A 20000-nucleotide genomic window follows, 5' to 3' on the forward strand; every position below is an offset into this window, starting at 1 on the left:
CCCCAGCTGATGTGGCATGATGATAAGTTGGGCCTTCGAGGCCGTTTGGGCAAGCGACTGAAAGAGAGCCGGGGTTTTTATGAAGGGATGACCACTTTATATGTTGTTTGTGCTCAGGCCGTTTGAGACGTCAAATAATTCAAGGCTTTTACTGTACCGATGGAAAGTCATAATCCGATTAACCGTGACCGGTCCCAACCACATTTCCTTATGTCCTTACATCCTTTAAGCGCTATTCAAGATGGGAATTGACTCCAGAAACAACTGTTGAGTCCATTAACAAATGTGCTGTGAAAAAAAAAAGAAAAGAAAACTTGCAGCACCACACTCCTGTGTTTGTCATTTCATCCCGTGTGTGATATCGCCGTAGTTACATTTATCATGTCGGTGTTCACTCGAAAACAGATAACTGCCAGACACGTTAGTCAAACTCCCTAACCGGCCGTCCACAACAAGGACACACTGCCGGCTCGTTTTAATCTGAAAGCTGCCCTCTCTCTCTCTCTCTCTCTCTCTCTCTCTCTCTCTCCTCTACTGACGTTAATCCAAATCTGGATTTCCAGATATTAAAAAGCCGACGGTCATGTCGTGTTTTGGAAAGAGGAAACTGGGGAATTGGGTCTTCCTGTGTGTCTCGGCGGAGATAAAAACACAAGGGGATAAAGCGAACCGTAGGACGGAGAACAAAGAAACTCCCTCTCTGCTGCTAATGATTTAGTGGAACAAACCGGTTTCGGCGCGAGGAGTCCAGAATACCGAAAGAGCTGGTCATTGCACAGAGGAATGTTGCTCTTTTTCTTTTTTAATAAAGCGGTCAGGCTCCAAAGCTGTTTTTTTTTTGTTTTTTTTGGTACGATTTAAGGCCCTCTTTGTGGGTGTGGATCACTGGCCGCAGAGTGGCTAGTGGGAGAACAAAAGATCTACAGCTGCTGAAGTCATAAGAGAAACCAGGTGCCAAATGTTGATGTTGGGAAATATGTACAGCACCAAATGTGTCAGCCAAGAGAAAGAGCTGGCCCGCAACAACGGCTCCCGTTCCAATACTACACATGCATACTGCTGCCGCGGAATGCATGTGAATGCACGCAGGTTTCACAAGGACGCTGGGGAAAAGGTGCGGGAGACGTGTGAGAGACGCGGCGCTGACTGGCCGAGACGACACGAGCCAAAGGCTGAAGTGTGACGCGGCGGTCTATATTTATTCTCAGGTCTGCTAAATGAGGTCACTCAGGTGGTCCTGCTGAATACACCCCCCCCCCCACACCCACCCCCACCTCCTCCATCTCCATCATGAATCATCTGCTGCTTATTATTCCTGTCCAGCCCAGGAGGGGATGCTAGCTTTCATACAGTGTGTGTGTGCGTGTGTGCACTCTCGTGTGCAACATCTACCCCAAAGCACCAAACGATGGGGAAAAGATAGATACAGCCAATGTGACAGACACAGAGCAGGTTGTTTAATGAGAAAGTGGATGAGAGGTGACATTCATTGGCTACCTTTCACACACACCGCCCGCAAACCCCCCCCCCCCCCCCCCTCCCTCATTCTCCACAGCATTCAGACTTCCACTTAGACGAGCCGAGCCTAGCCGGGGCCGGGTAGTCACAGTAACCACCGCCAGTAATAATGCCTACATTTTCACAAAACAAAACAAAAAAAATAGAGAAAAAAAAGCAGACACAACCACGATCCGATCACTCACACTTAGCATCAAGAAGAAGGAGGGAAAAACGAACGAGCGCGGAGAGGGTTAGATTAGGTTTATGGGCCTGATTCCAGAGATAACCCTCCACAGCAGATCTGGCACGCATGCAAGCTCGCACGTGCACACACACACACACACACACACACACACACACACACATACAGAGTGAGAGGTTGGCAGACTGGAATAATATTGGGGGATCTAGATGTTTGCACTTTGAACCATTTTCTAATCCCGAGTATTAGGCCATGGCTAAAGCCTGATTACGGCAGAATGAAATGGATCTAAATAGATGTCCTCGCCCATCAGCCCTCGGTTCCTTTGTCCCAGGAATAGAAATGGAAATCAGTAATCAACTGATTACTCGCCGCCTCTGTCGTCGCCTCCTGCGTGGGTTTGGCCCCGGCAAAGAAAACTCATGACTTTTCACATCATCTCGGACGAATCGGGCCGCACTCGGCCCGGCCAGCGGTTTCACCCTCTCAATAATAAAACCTGGCGGACAACATAAAATAGTCATATCTTTGACTTCAGTGCTGCACATTTTTCCAGGCTATGTTTTTATTTCTTTTTTGCAAATCCAATATTGACTTTGGGTCAGAATAAATGTGGTGCGCGGACACAGCTGACTTTCTCATCTACGTGGTTTTTTTTTTCCACCGCTATTTCAGGTCTTGCCAAGCATCCGAGATGAGCGCGTGCTGCCTGTTCCCGGGAGCCGCTTCGCTGCGCGTACGGTGAGCAGGTAGCAGCATTAGTGTCAAGGTTTGAGGTGGTTAGCGGCCCAGTGCACACAACTGTTGCTCAGCTTACTGCTTCGGTATACAGCCAGAGGGGGAGCTCCTCTCTTGCGTCCTGATTAGACTGCTCTCTCTCTCTCTCTCTCTCTCTCTCTCACACACACACACACGTATGCACGCACTAGCGAAAATCGAATACACGCACGGCTGCACACACACAAATACAACCCTAGTTGGAAACCGTTGCGAAAAAAATATACAGACATGTAAGCACTTGGCCCCACGGAAGCGAACACACACTGAAGCACACACTGACAAGTGCACGCGCACACACACATGCACACACACACACACACACACACACACACATTGACTGCCTGTGTAGCCAGAAGATCAGGCAGGACTTAAGAGCTCCTCCGGCACCAAAATTACAGGGTACCTCTAAATCCTTCCAGCAGAGAGCACTATGGGATAGTACGGGGTGTGGGGGTGTGGAGGGAGGTGAAGTGGAGAAAGAGAGGTGTGTGTGTGAGGTGTGGTGTCTGTGTGTGTGTGTGTGCGAGGTGTTTAGAGAGGGGATGGAAAGAGGAGTGCAGGGTGAGGAGGGGCAGGAGAGGAAGCGGGAGATTCCTTTTTTTGAAGATGAGGGAGCGTACGAGCCGGGGAGGAGGTGAGACTTGATCTGTCTGAAGTGTCCTTGCGTGCGAGCGTGTGTGTGTGTGTGTGTGTGTGTGTGTGTGTGTGTGTGTGTGTGTGTGTGTGTGTGTGTGTGTGTGTGAGTGTGTGCGCGCGCGTCAGTGCGTGCATATGTCGGTGAGGGAATATGGAAGGAGGTGATGAAGTGAGGAGTTGAGGGGAGGAGGAGGAGGAGAGCTCAGTTTGGAAAGAAGAAGAAGTGGGAGGTGATCTCTCTCTGTGAAGCGGAGGAAGCATATGCGAGTGTTGGATTGTGTGCATGTGTCTGTATGTGTGTGTGTGTGTGTGTGTGTCTGCCAGCCTGCTTCTCTCTTACTCACACTCACCATTACACGCTCCCCTGACTCTCTCGTTGTGTGGTGTTTTGGTTTCTGTGCAACTGTGCGCATTAGAGTACGTATATGTGTACATGTGTCTACATTTATGTGTAATATAGTGTGCGTGCATGCTTGGAGGGATCTGTGACTTCGTACTCCAGCATGTATATTTACAAATGTTTGGGAGCGTGTGAATTTTCCTTGATGATCTTGGCGATTATTTTTCATTTTATGTGCGCGTGTGTGTGTGTGTGTGTGTGTGTGTGTGTGTGTGGTCCCTGTACATCAGTCAAGACAGTCTCAGATTACCAAGCCAAAGGTTGGGCATTATGGACTTCCATGGCCGGCACCACTGGGCTCGTGCTTCAAGACTACTTATGACAGCTTTTAACCTCTGCAGAGGACCTGTCAGCAGCTCCCAAAGTGCCTGTGCGTGTGTGTGTGTGTATACGCGAGTGTGCGTGTCTCTACAAGACTCACAGCCTGCAGACACAGAGAGCCTCTGCAACATTTAGCTGAGGGTGTCTGTGTGTTCCCCTCTCCGGTGAATCCGGCGAAGAACAGAGCTATTACACTTTTGTTTTACTCCATTTCCCAACTCGGCAAACCCAGAGCACCCGTACGCGACATAAAAACCTTCCCCCCCCCGCGTATCCGCGCACGCAAAAAGACGAAGCACGACACTGTCCCATGTGCACGCAAGGAGGCACATAAGACGGGGGAGTGCACATGCAGAATTTTCACACACACACCCACGCAGAAACAAACAAAAGGTGCACACACGCGGTGCAGGCCGTCTGTCGGATCAGTAGGAGATAAAGGACACAGAATAACAGGAGGACCTCTGGGAGCGGAGCAAGTCATCTGTCTCAAACACGAACAGACTGAGCACACTCCAACATGACAGATGCAGACAGACTCATCTTAGAGTACATCGCATCCTGAACCTCTCTCCTGCACTCCTGCTGCCCCCCCCCCCACACACACACACACACACACACACACACACACACTCGCCTCTTCCCTCAACAAACACACACACACACACAAAATAAAGACCCACTCACAATGTGCACACACGCTTCTAAGCCAAAACCCACTTAATCTGACAGGTGTGCACCGTGGGGACTTCAGATCATACAATTCTTGAATGCGGTCGATTGGCACAATAAAACAGTGTGACCTGAGGGATGGGGACTGATAACGCTATAAGCTGCTGCATATAGCGTTAACGTTATGAGAAGACAGCAGCCGCGGCGTCCAATATTAATTTCATTCGCACTGCAGACTGCAAAAAGCCCGCCCACCGCGGCTCTGTTGTTGCTAAATGTGGAACATGTTTAGATATTAGCCGTTCCAACTTTAGCAGCTATTCCAGCTATAATGTATTCGGCTGTGTGCAGAAGTTGCCAGTAGCCCACACAAACCCTCCCTAATGACAGAGTAGCTAATTGGCTGTAATGGCTCTTTTCACCGATATCATCGAGCTGCAGCCACAGAAAACCTCAGCAGTTTGAAACAAATCATGTGCAGGGGGAAAAACAGTGTGGGGGGGGGGGGGCTGAAGAAGCGGCCCGTTGCAGCTCGTTTTGCTTCATGTGACGGGCAGTCGTGTTCCTCTGAAAGCACGGACTCGGCCATAGAAGGGAAAATAACATTTCAGGCGGTCGAGGCCGTTTTCTGTTCTTTGTTTGCGGTATATTATCGCTGATCAATTATAAGATTATTACGGTTTTTAAACTGGCACAGCCCTTGTGGACACACACACACACACACATTAACACCCTTGAATACACAATAACTAACAGGTGAACAAACACGCCCTTAAGGGCGACACACAAAACACACAGACAGCCAGTGCGGCGCACACACTTGCCTCTGCCGTCTCAGACGGTGCATCATTTCACTAATAGCAGCTGAAATGTTGCGTGTTCAGAGAAATGAGCAGAGGGGAAAGTGGGTCAGAGAGGAAAAAAAATGGCATTGCACCTTCCTATTGGTCCGAAGGAAAGGTTAGAAGAGATACAACACACACACACACACATACGCACACACACACACACATACAGCTGCACGCTCAAGAGCTAAAGGTTAATATTGTTCATGTGGACGAGTTACTGTTTATCTCGTGCTTAGTTAATGTGTGTGTGTTTGTGTGCATATGGCTCGTTTGTGCGGCCGTGTGTGTAACTGGCAATGAGCACACAGAGTGTATTTCTTGTTAAAGACAGAAGGAAGTTCCTCATTAGTGTCTCATGAATCCCATCGTGGGCCCGGTGTTACCCTTCACCCCAGAAATCATTGGGCTCTCTTCTCAACCCGCACGACTGCCTTCCAATCCTGGATTTGTGTCCCTGATTTAATCTGTAGCAGCAACTCGTCCGATCCGTCATCGTTTGCCACGTTATTGGAGCTTCGGACCACTTCCTGCTGCCATTTCAAGTTAAAAGCAGAGCGCCGCGGTCATATCCTGCGGTCGCGTCCTTGGGTTAAGACAATTCCAGGAAGTCATATACAAAGAAATGGGTCAAATTATTCAATTTTCACTCTCCATTAACCGTCCTTTGTACTGGGGGGGGGGGGGGGGGGGAATGCCATGGGAAATGGTGGTGGTGGTGGTGGGGGTGGGGGGGGGGGGGGGTCTGCAAGTGTCTGTTGACAACATTAAGAGTAACTGCCCTAAAATGAACTACTAAGAATTGGCTCAACAAAATATGTATGTAATATAATGCAGGGGTGTCAAAACTCATTTGAGTTCATGGCACACTTTGATCTCAAGTGGGGCGCAACGGTAGAACCATTGCATAGTAACCTATATAGTCAGTCTCATTACATGTGCATTACAATTTACAGATCACAGTGGATCTACAAAGCACAAGCACCTCAAGTCACAAGGATTTTGGAACTGAACAACAAAGTAGTATTTCACTTATTATGATTCAAACAACTTGTCCAACTTTGTGAAAAACGATTTTAACTTTCCATATGTTACCACAGCTGTGTGGAAGGGCTAGCATCACCGCACCAACTGAAGTGGAAGCTATTGAGGAAGCACCGACATCGTTTAAAGATAGAAGTCTGATACGGATTTATATTTTGCAAAATGTTAAATATCTTTAAATATGACCACTTTGTTGTTTTTAGGGAACTGTCTTCCGCTCAGGATGGAAAAGACACCTCTTAGCCTCTTGGCATCAATGTTTTGTGTGTTGGAATAGCATTATATGCATTGTATGGAAAAAATGGAATCAATGACTTCTCTGCAATTTCCACACTTTGCAAAGTCATCCAATGGGCCGGACCGGACTCTTTTGGAGGGCCGGTTCTGGTCCACAGGCCATATGATTGACACCCCTGATGTAATGGGTCTTACAGGTTTGTTAGGGCACTCAACAGCAACCCAAAAATATTTTTTAAATGTTTACATTTGGCTTGACGATAAGGATAGCTTAAATAACATGGGATTACCCCATTATTGAGTCCATTACAATGCCGTTGCATTGATCCTACAGCCTATTACAAATCCCAGCAGGTATTTCCTCCAAACAGCAACATCCACATTAGTGGGTGGTATTGCTTTTGTCAGGTTACACGTGTGTAATCAGCTGACAGATGCACACACGAGGTCTTAAAGAGCCTGTTCCTCAGCAGGAGGCTCATTGAAGTCTCCGTCCTGCTTCATTTGCACTGATAATCACACGAGGTGAACCACGGTTCACTCGCTAAACCCCAGCAGATGATAAAACTGATCCTCTCCGGCTTCCCCCCCCCCCCGGCCTTTGTGGTCATCTACAAAGGTCGTGTGGGCCTGTGGACTCCGGTGGAGGAGTCGCCCTGAACGATCTAAAAAAGCCCCACGAGACACAAATCAGCCCGCGTTGCCTGATAAAAGAAGCGCTGGGATGGATCGGAATGTGGCGGGTGATAGCGGTGGCATGTCAAAGGCCACGAGACTTCCAAAAAGATCTAGACCGACTAAAGAGCGAATCTGCGAGCAAACTCCCCTCTGAGGGAAACCAGAGGCGGCGAAGCCCTGGAACACGTTAGCGAACACCAAAGGAAGGAGGACGAAACGTCCTCGGAGAACCCGCACGGCCGTGCTGGTGCATCTTAATAAAACGTGCTGGCAGTGTGCTTTTCTGTCTGCATGAAAATGCATGGAGAGGTCTCAGCGTGTCTACATATGTGTCTATGTGTGTGTGTGTGGCTCCTACACTGTGTCCATTCATCCTTTTGTGGAGAGAGGAGCTTCGATTCGCTGACCTTTTCAATCTGGCCTCCAGAAGAGAGTTATGACAACTGAAGCAGCCTTGTGTTCCTCGGCAGAATAACACTCATCAAAGACGTGGGGCGCAAACAAACAAACAATAACTCGCGCCTTCCAAATCGCAAATACGCGAGACAAACCCCGATGAGGTCATCTAAGTAAGAGGGAAAGGCTCGGCGATGCAGTGCGTCAGGAGGGACGAGAGTGCTGTGGCTCGGGTGAGAGAACTGGTCTCGGGGTAATGAAGCTGCCCGGGTGACGAGCAGGTCAGAGGAACGCAGAAAGGAGTCTGGGCTTCAACTAATGATTCTCGCCACGTACATTTTTAGATTTTCATGGATCGATTCTTTAGTCAGTCGCATGCCGCAGTGAAAAACGGCCATCACGATCACACGGTGATGCTTCCAAATGTGTCGCTCTGACCAAGCGACGCCCCAAAACCCAAAGATAATCCAATTTAGAATGATGCGACACAGAGAAAAGCAGCAAATCTTCACATTAGAGAGGCTGTAATGAGTTCATGTTTGGGATTGTTGCTCGATAAACGAGTGAAACGTGTAACTGGCGAATGCGTGGCGAGAGAGAGCGAGAGAGAGAGAGAGAGATGTCAGAGACAGAGCGTGTACTTGTTATTTAGCAGAGAGTCGATGTCAGCCCATCTGTTGTCCGCAAAAAAAAACTAAAATCTGCAAGCGGCAGAACAAAGACCGAGATAGAGAGCGAGAGGAGAGAGAGGACAGCTCATAAGTGTGTGGGCGACCGTGTGTCCCTGCGACCGTGCACGGGTGTTTGTGCGTGTTTGAGCCTGAAGCCCCGAGGGGGGTTGGGGGGGGGGTGGAGATCTCCTGTACCTGCTAACACGGAGGCGGCCGAGCAAAGCTGACTGCAGCCAACGTGGGACCGGTGTCAGGAGCAGCTCTGGAGCAGCTAAGACATTGGGATGCGCGAGGTGGTGGTGGGCAGACAGACGGATATATATAATAGATAGAGGCTCTGATGTAGCTGGTGTGTAAAGAGCCAGAGCTGCGAGCGAGGCTCCAAAACCGCAGCGAGGGCTCCTCCGGCTCTGAGGCCGGGCTGCAACACAAGACGCAGGAAAAGAAACACATTTCCCCCCTCCCCCCCCCCCCATCTCCCTTCTCCTGTTATATTCGCCAAAACCCCAATCAGAGAGCACAGCAGACCACAGAGAAAACGCTGCTGATTATATCCTAATACACACAAAGCCGGCAGCCGACGCACACATACAAACACACGCACGCACGCGCACTGATTACATCCTCTCTGGTGCTCCTCTCCCCGCATCCCCCCGGTATCGGTTACACGGTAAAGCCACGCTGATCGAGGATCAGTGTATTTTTTGGCGCAGGGCGGTGGTAGAGTTCGGAGGCTTAACCTCTAGTCCGTGGGGGTGGGGGGGGGGGGGGGGGGGGGGGGAAACCGGGCCCCATCCCGGTGCCCCTAGCACAAATAAACAGCTACAACACAAAAAATAAAAGAAACGTCTGGCAGACTCAAAACAATTTCCTGAAGGATCTGTCACAGTGCAGGAGAGATGGGGAGAGGAGGAAAGGGGGGGGGATCTAAGGAGGAGAGAAAATAGGTGGAATAGCAAGGCGGAGGGAGAGATAGATTAAGTTGCAGAAGCAAAGGGGGAGAGAGACGAACAGAAAGAGAAACAGAAATTGAACCTGTGGAGGGGGGGATAAAAATTGTTCCACCGCCGTCTACGGAATAACCGGGAGAGGCGGCGCGGCCTGAACGCAAACACATCACGTATTTATTTGAAGACACGGAGCTTTTCCTTTTCCGGCGTCTCATCCATCCATCGCGATACGCAAGCACAAACGACACACGACACACGCCTTACACCCCCCCCCCCACGGGACAGCTGCCCGGGAATATCTTGCGCTCAGCTAAACTAAATTCTCTTGAATGTGCATTAACAAATGCACAATGCATACCGCAGCTTCTATGACGCAAGCAAATCTGGGCAGAGAGAGCGTCGTGCTTTTTTTTGTGTGTGTGAGCATCTATTTGCATGCAACAGCGAGCATATGTTTGTATATATGTATATATGTATATATATATATACACAAATACACATATACACTCACACACAGTGTCTTTGAATTTGCTTATGTGGCTTTGTGCTTATGTATGCCCATGTTTGTGCGCACACACACTCTCTCCTGTGTGTTTGTCTGCTCCCGTTACTGAGTTTGTGTGCCTGCGGTCGTGCTGGAATGGAACACGGACATTTTGCCACCGAGCTGAATTCACAGAAACGGGCTTGGTCCTGGCCTGCGGAGCAGTATTTAGACTCTGTATTTATGCGTTGGACGACCACAGCAAACTCTATCACCGCCACGTAATTCATGACTTGTTTGCTTTGCTCGGCGCTGATTCCAGTCCATCAAAAAGCTCTTTTTTTTCTTCCCTTGCTCTCCCCCCACCCAAAAAAAACCCTGCTCTCCGCAGAAATGTTCACGCCATCCCCGGTCAAAGTTTCATCAGCCGCCGCTCATCGTAGCTGACCAAGCATGCAGTGGTTTCCATAGCGAGGATGCGACATTAAAACTAACAGCCTCTATAATTACACATCCATATTTCTCCGATTGAGTTTGTGTAAACAGGCCCGGGCTCCAGCTCGGGGGAGGCGGACTTCTTGGCAGGCCCTCGGCCGAGGGTGCCACTGAATGGCTGTCGGAAAACAAAGCCACTTCGGAGTGCGCGCCTCGGAAAAGAGAAACCACTGTTCTGGGGATGGTGGAGAGGGAGATCGAGCTCCATCTGACAGACACAGAGAGCTGTGATTTGAGCTTAGCTGTTGGCCTGAGAAGAAAGACGCCGAGAATATGTGTTGTTGGCAAAGCAGAGGGCGAGCAACCTCAGACATCTCTGACGGAGAGGCAAATATGCAATTCCAGAGTGTTTTAGATTACAGGCTGTCATTGTTTTCTCCTGCTCTTATGCTTTCTTAAAAAGCGATACGCCATTGTCCCATGCAATTTGACCTTTTGGACAACTGCGCTAATATTCTCGCGTCCTGCGTTCACTTTCCCTAATCGCCACGGACTCCAAACAAGCGTCTTTCCAGCAGTCTTAAGTTGTCTCCTCTCCCTTTTATGCCTGCAGCTATTTTCGGGGTTGCAAAAAAAGAAACAACCCAAACAACCACAGAGATGGTTTCTGCGTAGCGGACGGAATTAAAGAAAACAAGGAAGCCGCTCTCAACAGCTGAAAGACGTTCGCAGAAGAAAAAGAGTCATTCTGCAAATGAGTTTGTGTTGAGCTGAGGGGATAGAACAAGAAGGGGGGGAAAAACTAACAAACAGGGTTGTTGTTTGGCAGAGTTAGCTATGTGGTCTCTTGTGGTCTGTCTGTTGAGAGGAGATCTAAGCTATCAGTTAACAAAAATGACTTGAACACAGGCTTCAGTACCTACACGCACACACACACAACTTCCGTACGTGAGGGCAGGATAATGGAAGGATGGAGCGAGGGAGGACGTAGTGGGAGAGAGAGAGAGGGAGAGAGAAGGGGAGAACTCACACGCAAGATAAAATATTCTAATAAGATAAGCATGGAGCGCTGCCGAGGAGGGATGAGTGTCTGCATTTGAAGATGCACGGAGCGGACTAATTGAGATGAATACATGAATATATCAGCTTCATCTAGCAGCGACGGGTTCAGGCGTAACCAATGGTTACCATTCACTTGTACCGCCACGTGAGCAGCCCTCCCTCTCAAAGAAAGTCCTCGTGTGTCGCCCGCCTCCCGACAACACAACCCCCCCCCACCCCCCCATCGCCCCCTCCCTCCCTCTAAACAAACTCCTCTGTAATAAACGAAAGGCAATAACCAGCGACAATAACGCTGTGCCTGCTAACCCTCTCTGAATGAAATATCCAAAGGAGAGGGCGCAGAGGCAGCCCGGATAGATTTGCAAAGCAAGCAGAAAGTCATATATTACACTGGCACTCTAATAAACACCGGGCTATATTCACTCACAAGGGATAGGGGGGGGTGATGGGGGGTTAAATCTCCTTATCCCGGGCCATGCTGCTTCACCAATGCTAACCCGAACTGTTAGCGGGGTTTACTTTGAAAATGAAATCCGTTCAGGCTTACTGATTAGCTGCTTAGAACGCTAATCGGCAACATCAATGACGGCTACTCCAAGTCGACTACTGCCCACGATGATCTGCTGATTCAAAAACAAGACGCACACGGGAACAAAATGGTCGACAACACCGCGTTTACGCGATGAAACGGCGCGAAAGAGGCGACATGTTTTAGTATGTTTTTACCAGTACGATCTACAAAAATGATGAAACTTGATTCTTTTCAACCAGTTTTTCCAGCTTTTAGTAGACACCATCACGTTTACAATAGGACCGATGGAACGACTTGAATCGTTATTTGAAGTTCTCGGAGCGAAGCTGCTAAATATGCAACAAAAACAGTATTTTGTTCCGACTCCAGCGCCGATGCAAAAAGTAAATCCTGCACCGTGTCTCTTGCTTGTAATTAAAACATTTCAGTGGGATTCTACAGAAGCAGGTTACCAGATGTTAACAGTTATCGCTTCACTGAGGAATGAGAATCATTTGACTGCGGCTAGAAAGCGAGTGAGTTATTTGCATCTCTATAATCTGACAATCAAAATGCTTTTGTCTTGTTAAAAACGCGCCGCTGACAAATGCAATTGTTTTTGGGCTTTTTTTTTCTTCTTCTTTTGAGTGGCTGTGATTTGATTATGGTAATTTTATGTTAGCTCTAAAAGATGACATTTAACACTTCTTTTTTTTTTTTCCGTAATCAGATTACAGTTATTGCAGTGCAACAAATTGAGCTATAAACCTGGCGGTGTTTATATTTATTTGTCTGTGCACAAGCCTTCGTCTGTGCCCGTGTTTTTCGTGTGTTGCGTGACCCACCGAGCTCACTTGCATCACTGCCGCGAGAGAACCTGCGTGGGAGCGCGCATGTGCACATATGTCGGAGCGTTGACATGCTCTCGCGAATGTAGGGCAGGAGAGGATCTGCAGCCGGGCCAGGGATTTCAACCTTCACCCTGGACTCTCCCAACGGCAAACGCACTGTAAAGCAAAAGAGGCCAGTGGTGGTGGTTGGGGGGGGGGGGGGGGGGGGGTGCGCAATGTGTGTAGGTTGTTGAGCAAAAAAACAACAGAGTTACGGAGGATAGCCCACGCAAAAGAGAGTTGGTGATCTGCAACATGCCTCCTAACCGTAATCCTGTCAGGTGTGATTGCTGCAGACGGATCACCCCACAGCGTCTAATGCACTTTGTCAGACAAGTTCTTCGGTGTTGTTGTTAAAGGCACCCACGTTTAAACGAGTCAGGAAATAAGTAGCCTTTACCAATTGTATCCTCAAATGATAAAGTGCTTATCAGCAGCTTCCGTGTTTCCAGTCTCCAAAAAAAAAAGAAGGAGGAAGTCGGAGGAAGTCGGATTCACCTGCAAAGTCAAAGAAACGCAGCGACAAACATGGAAACAACTTTTGCCGTTGGCTGGTGGCGGCCATTATGCGTTCGGCCGAGGCAATCCTCCGGAGGTGCGACAGCGTGTGCTCCACTGCGGCAGTGTTCTGGTGGGGAAGTCGGAGTGTTTCAGACTCCACGATGGTACAGCGAGATGGAGAGTGACAGCTGTCAAGAGGGATCAGGCTTAACCGGCCTGCTGCGCTGGAAGCCGGGGGGGGGGGGGGAGAGAGAGGAGTGCACGACGACAGGCTGCCTCTGTTTACTGCCTCGTGGCCTTACCCTTATATAGAACAACAGAGACTCACCGGCCCAGCTCCCGACTGGAAACAGATCACAGAGCAGTCATGGTACATTATTTCAATGAGGAGCGAATGGGAAAGAAAATGGAGAAATATTTGTTTTGCTCCAATGGGGAGGAAATATGAAGACTATCTGTATATATATATATATATATATATGTATATATATATATACACATATATGTATATATGTATATATATATATACACATATATATATATGTATATATATATTAGGGCTGCAACTAACGATTATTTTAATAATCGATTAATCTGTCGATTATTTGTTCGATTAATCGATGAATCGGATAAAAAAAAACTACAAACTAAAAAGCATTAATTTCCAACCCTTTATTCAAAAACAGAACTGACAGGGCTAATTCACAGTGCAAAGAATCTTCAGAAAGTGCACAAACAGGTTGCTCGAACATCCCTGAGCTGTGAAAGTAATAATTAAAAAAGAAATGGACTAATATCAGGAGTGGGGTTCAGCGGGTTACCCACGCCTCTCAGTGAAGGGTAGACACACGCTGATCCACTCAGTGTGGCGCGCGTGCAGCCCCGGACATCTAAGGGCATCACAGACCTGTTGTTGCTCAATCTCGTGCGGCTGAACGCCACTTGTCCCTCTAAGAAGTTGAACGCTGACCGCACGGGGCCGCGTAACTAGTTAGCATGCCGGAGTCTCGTTCGTTATCGGAATTAACCAGACAAATCGCTCCACCAACTAAGAACGGCCATGCACCATGCGTCCCTCTTAATCATGGACCCAGTTCAGAGAAAAACCCACAAAATAGAACCGGAGTCCTATTCCATTATTCCTAGCTGCGTTATTCAGGCGACTGGGCCTGCTGTGAACACTCAAACATCTCTGCCACTTATTGGGTGACCAGGGACGTGCGGTCAGGTAAGGCAGGGGAGGCTGAGCCTCCTTTTTATAGTCAAAATCGCTGAATGTGCTCATGTCCTGTTCAAACAGAGAGGAGACACGCGAGGTGAGGCAGCGAAGAGTTGTGCCTCACCTCAGATTGCGCAATCCCTAACAAACTGGGTTGAGCGCGTGCCTTTTGCTTTCTCATTGTTTGTCACCACTGTAATATTTGTAGACACTTGTATTATAAGTCCTTTCTTTCCATAGAATATGTCATGTATTGTATTTCACGTGTGTGTAGAACATATTCAGTCTTGCTGATCTGACAGAAACCGCAGTGAAGAAGCACAGAGGGGAGCAAACAGTACCTCTGCCTCACTGAAGGGGGCGCGCGAGAGCCCACGGGTCGGGTTTATGCTTGTAGTGCCGTTACTCTTCTTCTACACTTTTCTTCTTCTTCTATTTTGCTTGCAAATGTTGAAGATTAAATATCTAAGCTTTAACAATTCTAAAAAAACAGGGAAATATGACCATATCAACAGCAATTCAACCTGTGTTTGTTGTTCTCTTTATAAATCCGTGGTTGTTACACAGATTTTCGCGGGTGGCGCCCGCGGGCGCTCCGCTTCTGAAACAGGTTGGTGGGGCAGGTCACAGATCGCGGAGCAGACGCTCCCGGTGCAATCAAATATGTACCTTACTAATGTGTGTAAAGAATGCTGATATGAAATATGAAAAACAACCAGTAGTCAATGTGCAAGTTGCCAATTGAATGGTGATTTAAGCTGCTCTATATTGGGTTCATATATTTGTAAATCTGACTCTGAAATAGTCAGTGCCTCACCAGCCACTAGTGACTAACCTCACTGCACTTCACTGAGTGGCGTAATAATCGCGCGACACAACGAATCGATAATGAAATTCGTTGCCAACTCTTTTAATAATCGATTTTTATCGATTTTATCGATTCGTTGTTGCAGCCCTAATATATATATATATACAGTATGTATGTGTGTGTGCAGGTACATATGCTTGTCCCTCCTCTCTCGTTCCTGCTCCGTTGCTCATTTTCTCCATTACATTTCCTCCTGCTTACAAGCCTCCTGTCTAAAATCACTTCTTTCCTGACTCCAACCTCTAAACACAGCACGGCCATTTTACTCACAAACAGCTCATTCCATATCCTGTGTTTAGACAACGCAGGGAAATACAACCAGTTTGTGCGCTCATACACCAGGGGGGTGGGAAGGTGTATGTATACGTGTGTGTGTGTGTGCGCGCGCGTGTGTGTGCGTGATTGTGTACATAGGGGGGTGGTGGGTGCTGACGGACAGCACAGGCTGGTGCTGGTCTGGGGTTTAGATCAGTCCAGGGTTATCATTACTGAACCCCCTGCTGTGTTTCCGCGACCCCTTGTCCGTGAGTTTTGACCTTTCGACTCCTGTTAGAGCTGTGCTGGGATAGACGGGACCGGGTGGACGTGGATCCCCTGCGGTGACACCGAGGCACGGGACACACACGCAAAAAATATACACACACACACACACACGCACACACAGACGCCATTTGTTGCTTACTTTACCCCACACCCTTTGTTGCTTATTCTACCTCATGGAAGGAGCAGAAGTGGGGGCAGGGATGATCAAGGACAAGACAAACGGAGCCGTGGAGTCAGAGTGGAGCCCGGGGTGGATGGGAGGGGGGGGGGGGACAGGGAAAAAAAGACTGTTGCGAGATTCAGTGGAATGTCCACTCCCTGTGCGTCTTCTTCTTGTCTCAAACGGTGTCTGCCCCGTTTGACCGTTAATCAGGCCAGATAAGCCGGGTCTTTACAGGCCGAGCAGATTTACGTCGCTCTGCTGACCGGCTGGGCCGCATTCCCAGCAGAGACGGTGGGATAACGCACCCACATCTTCTAGGTGGGGATAAGCCGGCCTGAAGACGCCTAAAGCAAACACACGGAACACAAGTCGAGTGTACAGGAAAAGCAGGAAAGGTGTGTTAACCGCAGGTGCTCGCTGTCCCTCGCTTTGCTCTCACGCGCTTTACACTCGTTCGGCAGCCACGCGTCGTCTAAATGATAGATGAAGTGTGTCGCGGCGAACGCACAGGCCGCGGCAGGGAATAAATAAAGCGAGCTCTCCGTGTTGCAAAGGACAACAACATTACCATAATACCAAGGAAAATACCTCATCCGATTACCGCTGGCGCGAGAATGTTACAGTATATGAGCCTAATGATGATCCACCATCACGCAGAGCCAGCCTCCCTTGTGACGGATTTAAAACGGGCTCGAGTTATGAGTTCACAGTCTGAAACACTGAGGAGCGAGAGTTAAGTATTCTTAACACTCAGCAAGACGGGTGCAGAGAGTGTCGTACGAAAGCAAATTCGACCGCAAGTAAAGTTTAAAAGTGTTCCCTCTGATGTCGGATCATACTGTAGCCCGCGCACATGTCACTAATAGAGTTGGTTAAAATATTTATGATGTAATCAGGAGACAATATGTGGAGCAGCAGCCCCGCTAACAGCCGGCTAGGAAAACTTTGAGCAGACGGCGAAAAGTGCCCAAGGTGTATTCCGAAAGACATGTGGGTGTAATAAAGCTCAAAGAAGTATTTCTTTAAAGTCCACATGATGTGTTGCCACAGGAGCGGCCCCCAAAAAACTGTCGCTTGATAACATCACAGGCTTCATGCTTCCCCGCGTTCTGGCTTTGAGGGCGAGTTCGCAAATATCGACTGAACTGCTCCAGATCAAAAGGGATCACATATGCGGGATGTAGTTTAGCGTGGATTGTTTTTCGTCCTTTAGAGGGAGATGACATAAAGATTCTTTTAAGAATAAAGTATAGCTTGTTGTTATTTTCTTAACATAGGACAGAAAAAAAACAACTTTCTACCTTCTGAAGGATTTAAACACTTCGATAAGATAAGATACAAACATAAATCATCCATAACTTTTTAAAGTTTTATGGGTATTTCAAGATAATTCATAAGTCATTGTATATTAACGGTGTTAGGCTTCATGAGACTATAGATGTGTTGTGGATCAGTAGATTTCTTATGGCCTGAAGACATCGAAACTCTGATCATTTCGTTGATACGGAGGAGAATCAATTACAGATGTGGAAGAACCCCCAACTGATAGTATCCTCAGACCAGATCAACCCCACCGCATGTAATTAAGTCATTCCAGGAAATGTAGGAAATGAAGGACTGAAGTAATAATTAGATAAGGCCCAAGCTACGTCTAAAATAACACTGTCTTTGGCATTATGAACTGAGCCCCAGCGTGTATGTTTCTGCAGCTACTGAGCCAACACGACGGAGAAAGAGTGTCTAGGTTGTCGTCATACCCCTCGGATGAACTGTGGCTTTGTACCTGCCCGCTCATTATTCACAAATCCCATCAAAACACCAAAACGGACAATGTGTTAGTCTGTCTCTCAATACTCCCCGACTTCCCCGAGGCAGCTTTAAGCCCGTTTTTCTTACTGAAGACGTAAATCTTTAAAAACTGGTCAGACAATATATTATTTCATTAAAAAAAAACTATAAAAAACACAGTAATTTCCCGAAAAAAGCTGAGCACTGTAGTTTTCAGCAAACCGTACTCAAACAGAAGTAGTAGTGCATCCTTTTGGGACTATTTTCTACTGAGTTTACAGCACCAGGACAATATAATAGAAAAGTGTGATTGACTCAGATTGGCAATATAAGACACAGAGACCAGGTCCACGGTAGTAAAATAACATGTCACCCAGTGTGGCTCATCGATGTGTTTTTAGACAACAATGGAGCTCTTTGGCTCAAAGGTATCAGCTATCTACATTAGATTTTGGCGAAAGTGTGTTAGTAGGATAAATTCATTGTTGTTTTTGGCCTTTTCATGGGATTTACTGACAATTAGGAAATATAGACTATCACCGGCCTTAACCTTTGGAGAGGATTTCACTGGGTGTCAGCATGTAACCAATGGCGCCGTATGGCTCCATCAACTGGTGTCGTGATGACCGCATTGTTTGATACATTATGTATGAATCCATTGACGGTAGTGTATATTATAGACTTTCTTTAACAACAGGATACTTGTAGAAGCAGTCAGTTCCATTCTATAATCCTGATGATTCTACTCCAGAGCTCGTATCACTTGACCCAGAACACACTCTGCTCACTTGTGCCAGAAAGCTCGACCGTGATAGACTATTATCCAGACTCTCCTTCAACTTACACTTGTGAAATTTACTTTGTCGCTGAACTGACTCCAACACCCCATTGATGTTCTGGCCAGAGAGGATACAAACCTAGAGCCCACAGCAGAACCAGGCTCTGCTGTGACTCCATCTCCACTGACCCCCTGCTGCTGAACCTGCGATCACTGCTGCAGTGCTGGACAACTTGACCACCTGCCTGGATCAAACACAGCAGCCAGAGACAAACCCTGCTGAGGTGGCCCCTGAACCAGCTCCTCTGATATATCCCCTCCTGAAACTCCTTGTGGTACCGATGTCCAGGACAGGGAGGATTCAAATGAAAAGCCAATCCTCGAGGAGAGCCCCAAACCAAACTGTTGCAGCTTCACCTCCTCTTCAACGAGTGGTGATCGTTACAGGGTCAGAAGACGACGCGAACAAAAGGAGAGAAAGAAAGGCTTCTTCTGCTGGCTCTTGAGAACATTGTGTTGTTGTTGTAAATGATTGGCTGTCCTTACTAATGACGAATTAAAAAAAATAATAATAAAATCTTTATCGTTTAAATGCTCTACAGTTTAAATTATGAACACATTTTTATAATTTAGAATATTCTTTCATTCACAATTTAATGCTCAGGCGTAAATCAAACATTTTGTGTTGTAGCTGTTGTTGTTATTGTTTCTCTTCTTTAACACCATCTCTCAAATCCTAGCAATGCTGGTACAGGATATCATTTTAACGGCAAAACTATGATTCAATAAAAGAAGTTAGTAATAATAAATTAAACCCAGAGACAGACTGTGTCTCAGTATGAAAAGGGAAGTGTGCACAATGCCTCTATGCTTTTTGTCAACCTATTTAGTGCCATTACATTCAAGCTAGCTACATTTAAAATGTTGCTTTCGTAAAAGTATGGAAGTATTATCAGCAAAATGTACATCAGTATCAATAAGTAAAAGTGCTCATTGTGCAGAATAGCCTCTTTTATCATCATCCACCTCATTCTACAGGTCTGCAATTTATTTGTATATTTCTTCGAAGTTTAGTTAATAGTTTGGGACGAACTGAAGGGAAAGAAAAGCTACTTTCTAAAAAAACATAAATATGAATTTATTATTAAAAACGTAGGTCTCCATTAATGTTAAACTGTTTACACTCTGGGTTACTCTAGCAGTTAGTTGGACTTCATTAAATGATAATGCCCCAAATAAACAATGTCTCTATTCTCCAAAAACAGCAGACCTAATCACATGGTTGTTTTCAAGAAACTTCTTGGACATTTTAGGGAAATGATTCTGAAAGTAAAGTCTTGTAAAGCAAAGGTTTCGGTGACCTTATAATAACATAGAATCTTCCATTTGTAGAAGTGAAAATGGAGAAACAAGCACCTCAAAACTG

At 47.1% G+C, this 20000-nt stretch overlaps 1 protein-coding gene across 1 annotated transcript in view; it reads right to left on the reverse strand.

The window, feature by feature from the left end:
- LOC306702559 (ephrin-B1-like) overlaps positions 1–20000 on the reverse strand; it is a gene marked incomplete at its 5' end in the record, with an annotated part of 50701 nt that overhangs the window by 11644 nt on the left and 19057 nt on the right. The window lies entirely within an intron of this gene.

The sequence above is a fragment of the Pholis gunnellus genome (genome assembly GCF_910591455.1).
Source record: "Pholis gunnellus genome assembly, chromosome: 10".
In the NCBI taxonomy this organism is placed as follows: Eukaryota; Metazoa; Chordata; class Actinopteri; order Perciformes; family Pholidae; genus Pholis; species Pholis gunnellus.